Source organism: Seriola dumerili, unplaced genomic scaffold (genome assembly GCF_002260705.1).
Source record: "Seriola dumerili isolate Sdu_G_001 unplaced genomic scaffold, Sdu_1.0 BDQW01000017.1, whole genome shotgun sequence".
Lineage (NCBI taxonomy): Eukaryota > Metazoa > Chordata > Actinopteri > Carangiformes > Carangidae > Seriola > Seriola dumerili.
The window spans coordinates 963-14,452 of record NW_019174272.1 but is presented as its reverse complement, the minus strand read 5'-3'; positions in this window follow the sequence as shown (position 1 = coordinate 14,452).

The following is a 13,490-nucleotide window of genomic DNA, read 5'->3' as shown; positions in this document are numbered from 1 at the left end:
CTCCATTATGCAAGCGTCATATGTTTTATCTATTTATACATTCTCATGTATATTTTGTACATAAAAAATATTAAAACATTTTATTTTGACAAATGTGTGGTGTTTTCAGTTTTTAAACTATAAACTATTGAGAAATTGAATATAGTTTTAATATAGATCTGATCTAGATCAGTTTCAATGAATTGGTGAATCCTAAAAGTATATACTGGTCAACAGTTTTAGAACAGCACCATTTTACCAGTTTTTATTGACATTTAATTTAATTTAGTTGCCAAATATAAACTTAAGATAAAGAATTGAAAAATTAATATATGTCATAAAAAAGAGGGCATTAGGAAATTGGTTAATTTATAATGTTCTTGCAGCAATGGATGTAAATGAAACACTGAAAGTTTACATATAAGATGGTATAGTAAGGCATAAAACAGTCAGAGTATAGTGAGGCATGAAATGTAATAAAAACATCACACATCAAAAAAAAAAAAATACTGTATATATAAATATATATATATATATATATATATACTGGTACATATAATAAAATATATCATAAAAACGACACAGTATAGTAAGACTTAAAAAAATATCATAAAAACGACATAAAAATGTCATAGCATAGTAAGGCGTAAAAAATGTAATAAAAACGTAAGGTATACAGAATAATAAGGTATAAAATGTCAGTGTATAGTAAGGTATAAAAATGTCATAGTATAGTAAGGCATAAAAAAAGTAAACAAAAAGGCCTTGAATAGTAGGGCGTAAAAAAAATCATAAAAACAACATATTATAGTAAGGCATAAAAATAGTCACCAATTGGACATAGTATAGTAAGGCATAAAAAAGTTTATGAATATGACAAAAAATAATAAGTTTCAAAATGTCAGTGTATAGTGAGGTATAAAAATGTTATAGTATAGTAAAGCATAAAAAGTCATAAAAAAGACATAGTATAGTAAGGCGTAAAGCGAAGTCATAAAAACGACAAAGTATTGTAAGGTACAAAAATGTCTTAGTATAGTAAGGGGTAAAAAAAACGTCATAAAAAAAACATAGTATGGTAAGGCATAAAAATGGTCATCTAAATGACATATTATAGTAAGGCATAAAAAAGTTTATGAATACGACAAAGAATAATAAGTTACAAAATGTCAGTGTATAGTAAGGTATAAAAATATCAAAGTATAGTATGGCATAAAAAAAAGTCGTAAAAACGACATAGTATAGTAAGGCATAAAAATAGTCACCAAAACAACATAGTATAGTAAGGCATAATAAACGTCATAAAATGTCATCTTTAATGAGGCATAAAAAGTCATAATATAAAAAGGCACAAAAAATGTCATGAAAACGACATAGTATAGTAAGACCTAAAAAAATCATAAAAACGACATAGTATATAAGGCATAAAAAACGTCCATGAAACGAGCATAGTTAATAGTAAGGTGTAAAAAAAGTCGAGAAAAACAACATAGTTATAGTAGCATAAAACGTCATGAAAACGAATAGTAATAGTTAAGGCCATAAAAAAAGTCATAAAAAGAAACATAGTAATAGTAAGGCCCCATAAAAAAAAAGGTTTGTCATAAAAACGAACAATAGTCAGTAAAGGTACAAAATTTTTTACAGTACAGTAAGGTAAAAAAGAAGTCATAAAACTACATAGTACTGGCTAAAGTCCGTAGTAAAAACGTCATAGAAACGTAATAGTATAGGATAGTATAGAGAGGTTTGATAATAAACACAGGTCATACAAAACGATCATAGTAAATAAGCTAAAGGGCATAAAAACATGAGAAGTATAAAAACGACATAAGTAATAACGGTATTTCAAGCCAAGCTGCTTGTGAAGTAGCCCTGAACACAGATTTATAACTTGTCATAGTTCATTTGCAAAAAAATGATCCACCAACATATATGCAGAGTTTATAAGTATAATGGGAATACAATTAAAAAAAGAAAACATCCAATGATATAAGTGACTAGAATAATGGAGCGTAGTAAACACACTGATTCATTTCGCATGATAGTAACTGCGTAGTATAAAAAATGTCATAGTAGGGTAAGACACAATAAATGTGCACATGCTATATAAAAAAGACTCATAAAAATCGACCATAGTAACTAAGTAACTGGTGAATGAAAAGAGATATAGATGCCAACGAGAGATCAAACATTAAGTATAAGTAAGCTTTAGCATAAAAAACGTTCATCGAACACCTCCACATAGTATATAGGTAAGTAGGCATAAAAAAGAACGTCCATAGAACAGAATGGTACAGAATAATTATGGTAATAATTGTCAGTTATAGTAAGGTATAAAAAAGTCACGATCAAAAAACTGACATAGTGAGTAGTAAGACCCTAAAAAAAAAAAGAGTCAAAAATCGACATAGTATAGCTGTAAGGGTGCTCACTAAAACAAAAAAGTCAAGAATTAAACGCCAACATAGCTTATAATGTAGTAAGGGTGTATAAAAAAAAAAGTCAACAAAAACAACATAAGTATAGTAAGGCATAAAAAAACATCATGAAAACGAACATAGTAATAGTAAAGGTGTACAAAAAGTCAAGAAAACAACAATAGTATAAGTAAGAAAGTTCACGCATAAATATATAACGTTCATGTAAAACACACTATGTAGAGATATTTGTAGTGGCAATTAAAAAAACATCTATCAAAACGACATAGTACTAGTAAAGGGCCATACAAAAACAGTCATAATAAAACCCACGAGGAGGTGTAACTTGTAAGGCATTAAAAAACCGTCATAAAATTGACCAGAAAATATCTGGTTATAATTGTCAGTTTTAATAGTAAAGGTAATAAAAAAGTGCATAAAAACGACATAGTATATAAACCTAAAAAAATGCATAAAAACGACATAGTATAGAAGCGGTGCATAAAAAACTATGAACGGACATAATTTTTGAGTGTAAAAGTCAAGAAAACAACATAGTATAGTAAGGCATAAAAAAGTCATGAAAATACGAATAGTTATATAGTAAGGATCAAAAAGTTCATAAAACACATAGTATAGTTAAGGCATAAAAATCGTCAGAAAGACAGAATAGATAATAAATTGTCAAGGTTTAGTAATAAAAAAAGTCAAGAAAACAACATAGTAAGTAGGCACTAAAAAAAGATACATGAAAACGACATTAGTATCAGTTAAGCATAAAAAGTCACTAAAAACGACAAGTTCAAATGCACAAAATGTCGACAGTTTAGTAACTAAAAAAGTAAGAAAAAAAGCTAAGTAAGCATAAAAAAAAATCATTAATAACAACATTAGTTAAGTAAGGCATAAAAGATACGTCATGAAATATACGACATAGTATAGTGTAAGACAATTATAAAAAAATTCATAAAAAACTGACCCATATGTTCAGTAAGGCAATCAAAAAACGTGATGAACAAGAATATAGTAAGGCTGTAAAAAAAAGTCAAGAAAACAATAGATATACGTAAGCTAAGGAATAAGAAAAACGTCGATGTAAAAACGATCATAATAATAACGGGTACATTAAAATAAAGTCCATGAAAACGAATAGTATATTAGTAAGGTTTCATAAAAAAGGTCAAGAAAAACAATAGTATCAAGGTAAGAGACATAAAAAGTCATAAAGAACGCACATGTATTTGTACACGAGCGGCTAGAAAAATCCATAAAGACATAGTAAGTGAGAGGAAATGTCATAGTATTTTAGAATGGGCATGATAAAAAATATTAATAAAACGGAACATAGTTAAAGTGAAGTAAAAACGCCATCAAAAAATCAGTATGTATTAGTAAGCATAAAAAAGTCATAAAAATCGAATCAGATAGTAAGATAAAAATTCTAAAGCCTAGTATGAGAGCATAGAAAAACGTTATGAAAAATGCAGAATAATATGGTATATAAAATATTGAGTTTATAGTAAGGTATAAAAAGTCATTAAAAACGACATAGTCATGATAAGCATAAAAAAAAATCTATAAAAACGACTAGCGTATAGTTAAATAAACAAAAAAGTCATAAAAACGAACATCAGTATAGTAAGGCATAAAAAAAGTCATAAAAAGTAAGGCATAGTTCAGTATAGGCACAAAAAAATGTCAATGTTCAGTAAAGACCTAAAAAAAAAAGAATGCAACAGTATATAAGGCAAAACTATAACGAATAGTTAGAAGCATAAAGCTAAGACTAGATGTAAGGCTAAAATCATAAAAAACGACATGTTATAAAAAAACTCATGAAAGACAGGAGATAAGAGCGTTTATCAGTAAGGTAAAAGTAGAGACTAGTAAGTGATAAAGAATCATAAAACGAACTAGTTATAGAAGCAAAACAAGAAAACACCATAGTATGAGTAAGGTTTCATATAAAAAGTCAAGAAAACAACATAGTATAGTGAATAAGGCATAAAAAAAACGTCATGAAAACGGACATATAGTATAGTAAGGCCATAAAAAAAGTCATAAAAACGACATAAGTTCAGTAAGGCACAAAAAATGTCATAGTTTAGTAAGGAACCTAAAAAAAAGTAAAGAAAACAACATAGTATAGTAAGGCATAAAAAAAACTGTCATGAAAACGATCAGTATAGTAGATTATAGTAAGGCACCTAAGAGAAAAAAAATCATAAAAACGACATTAGTAATATGTAAGGGCAGTCAAAAAACGTATGAATGACAGTAATAGATAATGGTATAAATTGTCAGTTTATAGTAAGGGAGAGAGAAGAGAGACGGAGATAAGATGAGAGAGATTAGAGAGAGGATTGAGAGAGAGAGAGAGGCTGTGGTCGAAAAGTTCCCCCAAATAATTAACTTCTCCTCCTTTCCATCATGAGCGTCAAGGAAAGATTGGGGGGTTTTTGAAAGAGAAAATTCATAGGATTAGGTGGGCGTAGGTAGGTAAGGGTGGGGGGAAGGGGGGGGGGGGGGAAGGGGGGGGGGGGGGAGGGGGCAATGTTTGGTGTTCCCTTCTATTTTCTCTATCTTTTATTTTCAACATTTAATTCCTGGTTTGATTGTTTTTTGTGGTAGGTAACGAGGGATTGTATCCTCCGATGTAAAGTTAGTTAGAAAAAAAAAAAAAGCTTAGGTGGTGAGAGTGCAGCCGGAGGTTCCGTCCAACACCTCCGCGATTGTCTTTTCCTAAAAGTCTTATGAATTTCTTTCAACATTTTCCGTTGACCTCATGATGGAAGGGGAGATTGATTTTGACTGTTTGTTCGACCGACAGCCTCTCTCTCTCTTCTCGTCTCTCTCACTCTTCTCTCTCTCACAGTCGTCACTCGTCTCTCTTCTGCTCTCTCTCTTCTCTCTCTTCTCTCTCTAAATACTAAGAAGCTGTTCTTCTTGGTGAAATTCCAGCCCATTTAAATGTCTCATGAGTTTTCTGGTGAGAATCCCTGAACTTAAAGGTGAGTGTGTTGTTTATGACCCTCTCAAGAATAAACATACAAAATAAAAGTGGCCCAGGATGTGAACATAGAAGCTCTTTAAAATATTGAACTTTTTAACCTGACTTAGGGCAACATGAGTGTTAGCAGCAGAGAGGTGTGACGTTTGTTCTAATTACTATCAGTGAGGATAAAGTTATAAACACTCGCTGACTCTACCAGTGTGGTTATAATATAAATGTGGGCACATTTGTTGATGTAGACAATGCGAACTTAGGTTAGTGCAGTAGATGTCTGTGAGCGAGCAATTGCCGGCTTGCTACTTAACATCTATATGTCTATCTATTTTATTCTTATAACTGTCATCATTGATACATGGAAGGATGAATCATACAGCCTGTATACGCCTAACCACAAAAATGTGGAATATAAACAGGACTACTGAATATGTATGAAATAGAACAGTGACTATGTAAAGCTGAGATATATACACAATCATTGATAAAAAGTTGCACACCGGTGAATAATATATTAATAGAAATCCAGGACTGAAGGCAAGAGATCACAATAAATATATACTTCAAATAATGTTTATAGTTTTCTGTATCATACGACAGGGACTGTTGCGGACAATTCTTGATGTAAGATTTTTATGTTTAAGAAATAGTAGAAAGACATCACATTTTATATGAGTCATAATCCCATCAGCAAATGGCGATGGGGAAGTATGATGTGAACACACCAAATATGAGATGATATAGCGAGCTATCCAAAAAGTGAGTATTTGTTATGATGATGAGTATTAAGTATACGCGTAACAATTTCCAATGAGAGTCTTGTTATTTGTTACGTGTTTGTTTCTATACTGCTTTCAGCTCCAAGCTGAGCAAGAAGGAGAGGCCGCATGCATGAATATCTTATGACTGTATATATCAGTCCAGCAGTCGCAGAGAGAAAGCATTCGTGAGATACAAGATAATTAATCAATGATGAAATGTCAAATATATTCACTACTCAGACCTCCCCATCTGGGAAAAGATTAAATGACAGATTCATATCCACCGTGGCTTGTCTGCAGAAAACTAATCAATAAGCAGACAGGCCTTCAGCTCTCCAGCCGCTCCGAATTAGATGGTGAGATGTGCATGTCGACACCGCTTCAGTCGGTCTAGAACACCAAGAGTGATGTTGTCGATCAGTTCTGGCATTCACTGTGCTCATTTCGATAATGGTGCCATCTGGGGAAAATAACCACCACATCAGTAATATACATTTTAAATAAGCCTAATAATAAATTATATATAATATAATAATACATAGTCCATGCTTCTGCTGTTCTACTAATTATGTACACACGCCTGGGACATCTGCCGAGCGCTGAAACTAACAGTCATGAGAGTAGCATCATCATCTCTACAATTATGTTGCTGGTGGACACAAGTAATTGATGGGATCCGAGCATTTTGCTCTCTATCTCTCATTCATCTAAAAGGAAGTACAATACCACACAAGGAAAACCTACTTTAATACACATTACAAATTAAAACCGAAAGACACACACCTATTTCTAATTTGCGTACTGTCATCTAAAGCCTGACGTTCTTACATTCCTTCATGCAAGCTCATCAAATTAGTACCTAAATTCAATCATAAATCCAGTAGATATCCTTAACAAATCAAGATGGGAAAAGAACACACACACACACACGCACACACACACACACGACACACACACACACGATGCACACGCACACTTATATAAGACATCACACGTGGTGGTGATGCAGACTGGTTTATTATTCTGACGATTTCACTACAACCCCAGAAAACTGTGAACTACAGGTTGTGGTATTCATAGTGTTAATGAACCTGATATTCTGCTAAAGAGATAAGTGGAATAGGTTTATTTGGCAGGCTTTTAATTGGTGTGACTGAATTTGTACTAATTGCATTTAGTAACTTGTACAGGCAAATAGAATTGCGCTATTTATAGACTTCGTCCCCGCTCCACTGTGACGCTTGCGGCAGTCACCTGTCTTACTATTAGCTAGAATTCTGACCTCAGCTTGTATCATCCGGCTCTCCCCATGCTAACTGAGCGAACATACCTCTGATTGACTGGTGTAGCGAGAATTTGAGACCTCTCGAGTTACAAGGACACATTGCCAAATGCCAGATAAATAGGGACTTACAGACCAGACATGAGCCAGCAGCACGCTGGCACCACCATTCGCTCCTGTAGAGCATGAGACGCGTAATAAGACAGTCGGGAGCGACTGCTCTTGAGAGAGCAGCATCCTGAGTCATTGGCTCACATGATGTTGCTCTATACCAGTCCGCTAAACAGACTATGTACAAGCAATATATATATCATGTGGCACGACACACATACTTACTGTAAAGGTCTATGAGACGTGTTTAATTACGTATAAGAGATGTTAGGGTGTTGTTATAGAGAGCGCTGCTGCTATGGGTGCTGAGTGAGCGGACGATAAATGAGCACCAGCAAAGATCATCAGATATGTCCCGCACTTCAGACATGAAGGTACTGAGGGCTCGCACGTTCATGGCTCCGACAACCTAATATGTCATTACATTAACCTATTAATTGCTATAAAAATAGCTAGTCTAAGCTGAGGTCTGACGAACGAAACTAAAATGGACATTGAGCGAGAGTATGGCTCAAGTGGCAACTTCATAATCTCCAAATGAGCTGCAATTTCATTTTGATGAGGTAAAATTTGTTCGCAACACTGAGACGTTAGCGAATGAGAGCTCGAACATATTCATCTGTGTGTTAATAGCAGCAGGATCGCCACACGAGAACACTATGCACAGATATCAGTATTACTCACAGTATGTAAAGAGCAACTCGTGATGCCTGAGTTTGTTACTATATGTATGCGTCATGTACGTCATCGAAAAAATGCATTTTAGACCAGTAAGAGTTAAATGATCTAAATAGTCCCACATACGTACTATAATCAATTTGTTATAGATTGTGTTTATCATCAGTGACAAAGAATATAATGACGTGTACTTCAACTCTGAAATCAATGACACTAGCATCATCACTAATCTAGTCTTGTCACACAATAGAGCACCAGAGCTCAAGAGTTGATTAGACATCAAATGTCCAATTTTGTATCGCTAATTATTATATACGCTTGAAATCACTATAGCTGGACAGTACTATGGCCACCGTGACTCTCGATCTTGGACTGTCATGGTTGTCCACGCTACACGAGCTGCCAGTGCCTGACATAGTCTGAAAGCACCTGTGTTACTGTCAACTTTTCCTGGCTTTCACTGAATTCAGACTTAGTCAAACATTCTACAGCTAATCTAAAGTTCGAGTAAATGGCAACTGCCTCTAGAGTCAATGGGGAGATATCGAAGAGATGGGCTATTCCACTCGGTGGAAGCAGGCTTATTGGCTGAAGCATTGCAGCATGCACAGTGCGAGTGTTACTGCGTTTAAGTTCGAGATGGTATCATACATCATGTACTCATCTACGTAGATGTCCAGGATGCGATGACGCATCGTGAACAGCCAGAGACACACAGCACGTCTCAGTTACTTACTGATTTATTAAGCATGGTGTGTATACTTCTACCTTAACTGAGCCTAAGCATATAGCAACTATCGAGTGAACGGATAAGAACGTTGTTATTAAGAATTGTGACCGAAATATATTGTAGAAGAGTCAAAGTTAATTGTACCTTGAAAGCGTAACAGGAAAGATTGTCCATGGAAAGATTGTCCATATTATCTTAGTCACACTACCTGATAGTACTAGAAATGTAAACGTATCTGAAGGTACGTTAAAATGAGTCTAAATGCTAAGCTTGAGACAAACTTGTTGCAGAGGCTGAGCTACAAATGCAGAATTGAAACGTGGAGCTCCCTTATATCATGGTTTTCATCTGGGATACTCAATAATCAACAACAGATTCTTAGAATTGTTGTCTCTATATTTCCTCTGATTAAAGGACTCAAACCACAATAGTTCTCTCCAGGACTGTGGAGATGAAGCCTTAACCTGAGATAGTTTGTCTCCCCAATGGATCATTTTCTCTCAGGTTTGGAAAGAGTTGGTTGGAGACAGTTGTGATGGACAATTTTTTTTTTTTTTTTTTGTAGATAAACACTGGATTAAATAATTGGTATATTTAAACTGATAATGAACAATAATTGTTAGTGAGCCTGAATTAAATTACTAAAGAACATGAGCTTCAACAGAAAGCACGAGGTCTTTTTGAAAAAAAAAATAAAAAAAAAAAAAAAAAATAAAAAAGTTTGTGACCAAACGCACATAACTGTCTCATTTTACTGAGCTGGTCACTATTTCTGGCTGTGGTGAACCAACACTGCCATGTCACAATCAAATTAAGTTTGAAGTTACACATGACTTTTTATTGAAGTAGTTTATATATAACCACCTAATTAATTTCTGCTACAGGAGGGTTATTAAAAGCTGTGTTACCCTTCAGTGTCATAGATCTCTGGAGGATGTCGTCAAAAGTGTCCCAGTCGGTCCTCTGGGAGAACGGGTATAAACTTAATGTTAAAAGTCCGCATCAGGTGAAAGACCCCTCCAGAGTGAAGTAACAGTTCCGCTCCTGCTTGTCGTCCTCATAAGACGAGAGCCAGGCGCGCTTTACCAGGTGAAGTGCTCGGAAACATCGCAGTAAAGGTCTCTGCCATCTTCGACACGTTAGGACGGGGCGATGCGGTTCAGCTGGGAGTATTTCGGTGTTTCTTGTGTTGCCGTAAGCCGGCGGCCAGGCTACCTGCTGAGATCACCCGGATGGTTCGCAGTGGAACGGCCAGCTCCCTCGCACATATTATTTGATCAATTCAGATAATTCACCCGCTGGGATCTTCAATGTGACCGCTGCAGGGCTGTTATGACTGATGTCACAAACAAAAAGCCAGTTACGCCGCGCTCGGCCAGCCTCGTTACCTACTGCGACACACAACACGCTGCCCACCTGGACCACAACCAACATATCGCAGACCTGCAGAGTGTTATTCCCAGATGCAGACTTGCAAATCGTTATCCGGGCCTTTACTGGCGCTCGCACGAACCTTTCGTACTTGGATGAACAGAAACATCACGAGAGCAATTCATTGGTACCGACAGACCGTACCGCACGGTTCTCAAATTGTGTAATGTCTGAAAACGTGCCGCGAACACGCACGGAGAGGAGAAAAACTTTCCAAATCTAGTCTAATGAGTTCCAAAATGTAAATAAAAACATCTTAGGGTACTAGTCAGCGTGAGGATATCGCCGGGTCTGAATCGGCTGTGTCTCGAGAGAGAAGAGAGTGAGTGGGGGGTAGGGGCGGGGCATTTGGTGAGGCGAATGAGAGTAGGCTGTGGCAGGGGGACGAGCGAGAGGGAAGGGTGACAGTAACCACAAACTCACGGAAAGTACTCTGTGCTGTACGTCTCGGAGTGAGTGGGACGATGTCTATATTCGTACTCAATAAGATCATACTCTTGGTGGCCTCGCCTAGGAGCCAATTTTACGCATACAATAAGTAACTGACACGGACTAGTGAGCTGAAGATGGGACGTAGGCAAGGTCAAGGTCTCGAGACATTTATAAGACGCAACAGAAGTAACATAATACATACAGTGTTTTATACGTTGTCTACACTGTGCAATAGTGGTCTGTGATCGTCTCACTTGGCAACACCTATTGACCAAGCAGTGATATGAAAGACCAGTGCACAGTGGGTGCGAGCACATGGGTCAGTATTTTGAGAAGATGAGACGGTGCAGATGTTCTATTGGTCCAGCTTCGCCCCAGAGGGTGGCTGATATCTCTTTCGTGCGGCGGTGCAGACAGCCGGGCGTTCCAAATTATTCAATTTCTCTAAAAAATAAGATAAAAAGTGATCGTAAGTTCTGTGCCATGTGGGTTCACTGTCATACCTTGCCAACTTTGCACATCAATGTCAACTGAAGTCGATAGTCACGGGTGGAGGGGTCCAAGTGCGCGCGCGTCGTCTCAAGTTCTGTGCAGGACCTGTCTGCTTGCTGTATGAAGCGTACTCACTCTCGTAAACTTCCTAGAGGCTGGGTGCTAGTACAATGGCGAGTAAGGGGCGTGCAGATATGGTTGGCTTGTATAGCGTTTCTCCACACTAGTAGAGCAGGCGGGAAAACTTATCAATAGACGCTAATTCTAATATGCTCAAGTACATTCTACTGAATACAGCCTGAATTGAGTAGAATCCGTTCACGAACCATTTTAAAAGTAAGTAGTCTGTTCTCCAAAGAAACCACAATTCAGTGTCAGAACACTATGAATTAGCAGCACACCTGTAGTCATTCAGACAGTGTTTCTGCTTGTGTGAAATCGTACAGAAATCAATAAACCAGTCGTGCGCTATCACCTCGGTACACCTGTCTTACGTGGATTGTGCTCTCATTATAACGTGGTGCGCTGTTGCATTGTGTGTGGGTGCTGTGTGCCTGGTGTCCTTGTGTGTCCCAGGTCCTGTGTGGTCGTGTGTGTTCGTAGGTTCCATTCTTTGTTTTTAAGGTATCTACCTATGTTTGGTATTGTAGAATGCGTAACCTTGGTAACTTAACTTCATAGCACTTAGCACTAGAAGAATGAAGCAACGGTCAGGCTTTAGATGACAGTTACCAACTAAGAGATGTGTGTGTCTTGTTTGACAGTTTGTAATAGTGTAATAAGTAGGTTCTCTGTTAATGTATTTGTGAGATTAATGGATTTAGTAAGTAATTTGATTGTCTATGTTATTTGTGTGTGATATATACTATATATATATATATATATATATGTATGTATTTGTATACATTTCCGCAGTGGGTAACTTCACTCCAACACCATTACAGGCCTGGAGTCCTAAAACCTTTTTGGCCAATGCGATGGCTGATCGGGGGTGGTGCTAGCACAGATACAGCTCACTATCTAATCGGAGGCGGTCTTAGAAAGGGGTGAGCTGAAAGGCATGCTCTGCATAGATTAGTTCATAGGCGCATCTAGGCAGGCAGACCCGATGGTAGTACTTAAGAACCGCGTCGAACCCTTCATGCCCACACTCGCGCCCGAAGCGCTACAATATCGCTAGATATCCGACAAGATAACGTGGGGGTAGCTGGAGAACCCTGGTAAATGGCCACTCTCATGAAGGTAGCGTACGAAAACGCCAGTGACATCCACCCGGGGATGTAACGCCTAAGCCGATTATCTCAACGTTCGACGCAAGTACGTAACCCGCCAGTGCTGTCTATATCTGCTCTTGCCTGAGCGAAATACTGTTAGGCAATTATCTGTCCCAGAGAATCTTCGTGCCGAGCGCCCTGAGCCGGCTATACCGCCAAGGAACGTCGTATCCTCCTGTTTATTCCCTACTACAGCGTCCATCCAACCTTGTGCAGTGAGGATGACATGGACCCAAGATGCACGCGGGCAGTTCGTCGACGAAGGAGCACGCCGAGCCAAGGAGCCCGTCGCTTCCTCCTTAACCGCCGTGCCTTAGTGGCTACTGTACCCATGCGTAGTCATCCCTGGACTGCCTTCGCGCCCTCAGTATTCAGAACATGACGACTCCTCGATCGGATGCTAGGATACGGCTATAGCGTCTTCAACGTTTGCTAGCGCACCGCCTCCCTGTGATCAGCTACACTTGGATACGGAACCATATGGCCGCAGGTAACAAATCGCCTGTTTAGCGCGGCCGTACGCACACTTGGCGCCACGGAAGGTTGGTGACACGCTGAGGGCTCTTTATGGTGGCTCAGGCTAGGCTGACCAATGCCAGTCGCCACCGGACTCCTACGTGAGCCCCACAGATCATACTACCCTAGGTGTGGTAGCCCGCCGTAAGGTTACGATACAAGTACGTTATTATGCGTGCAGCATAAGGAACGTTATTCGATTTCACCATACAAATATCGAGTTACTCTATAGCCGAGTGCTCGCTTGCTATAGTTACGTCTGATGAAGAAGGATATTGAATTATGCTGGCCTCTCACCTCCGTGCTCAAGTGGTAGCTGAAAAGCAGTTAAGCACCTAGGACTAGGCGCCGGGAGTATAATTCCTCACTCAGTGCCT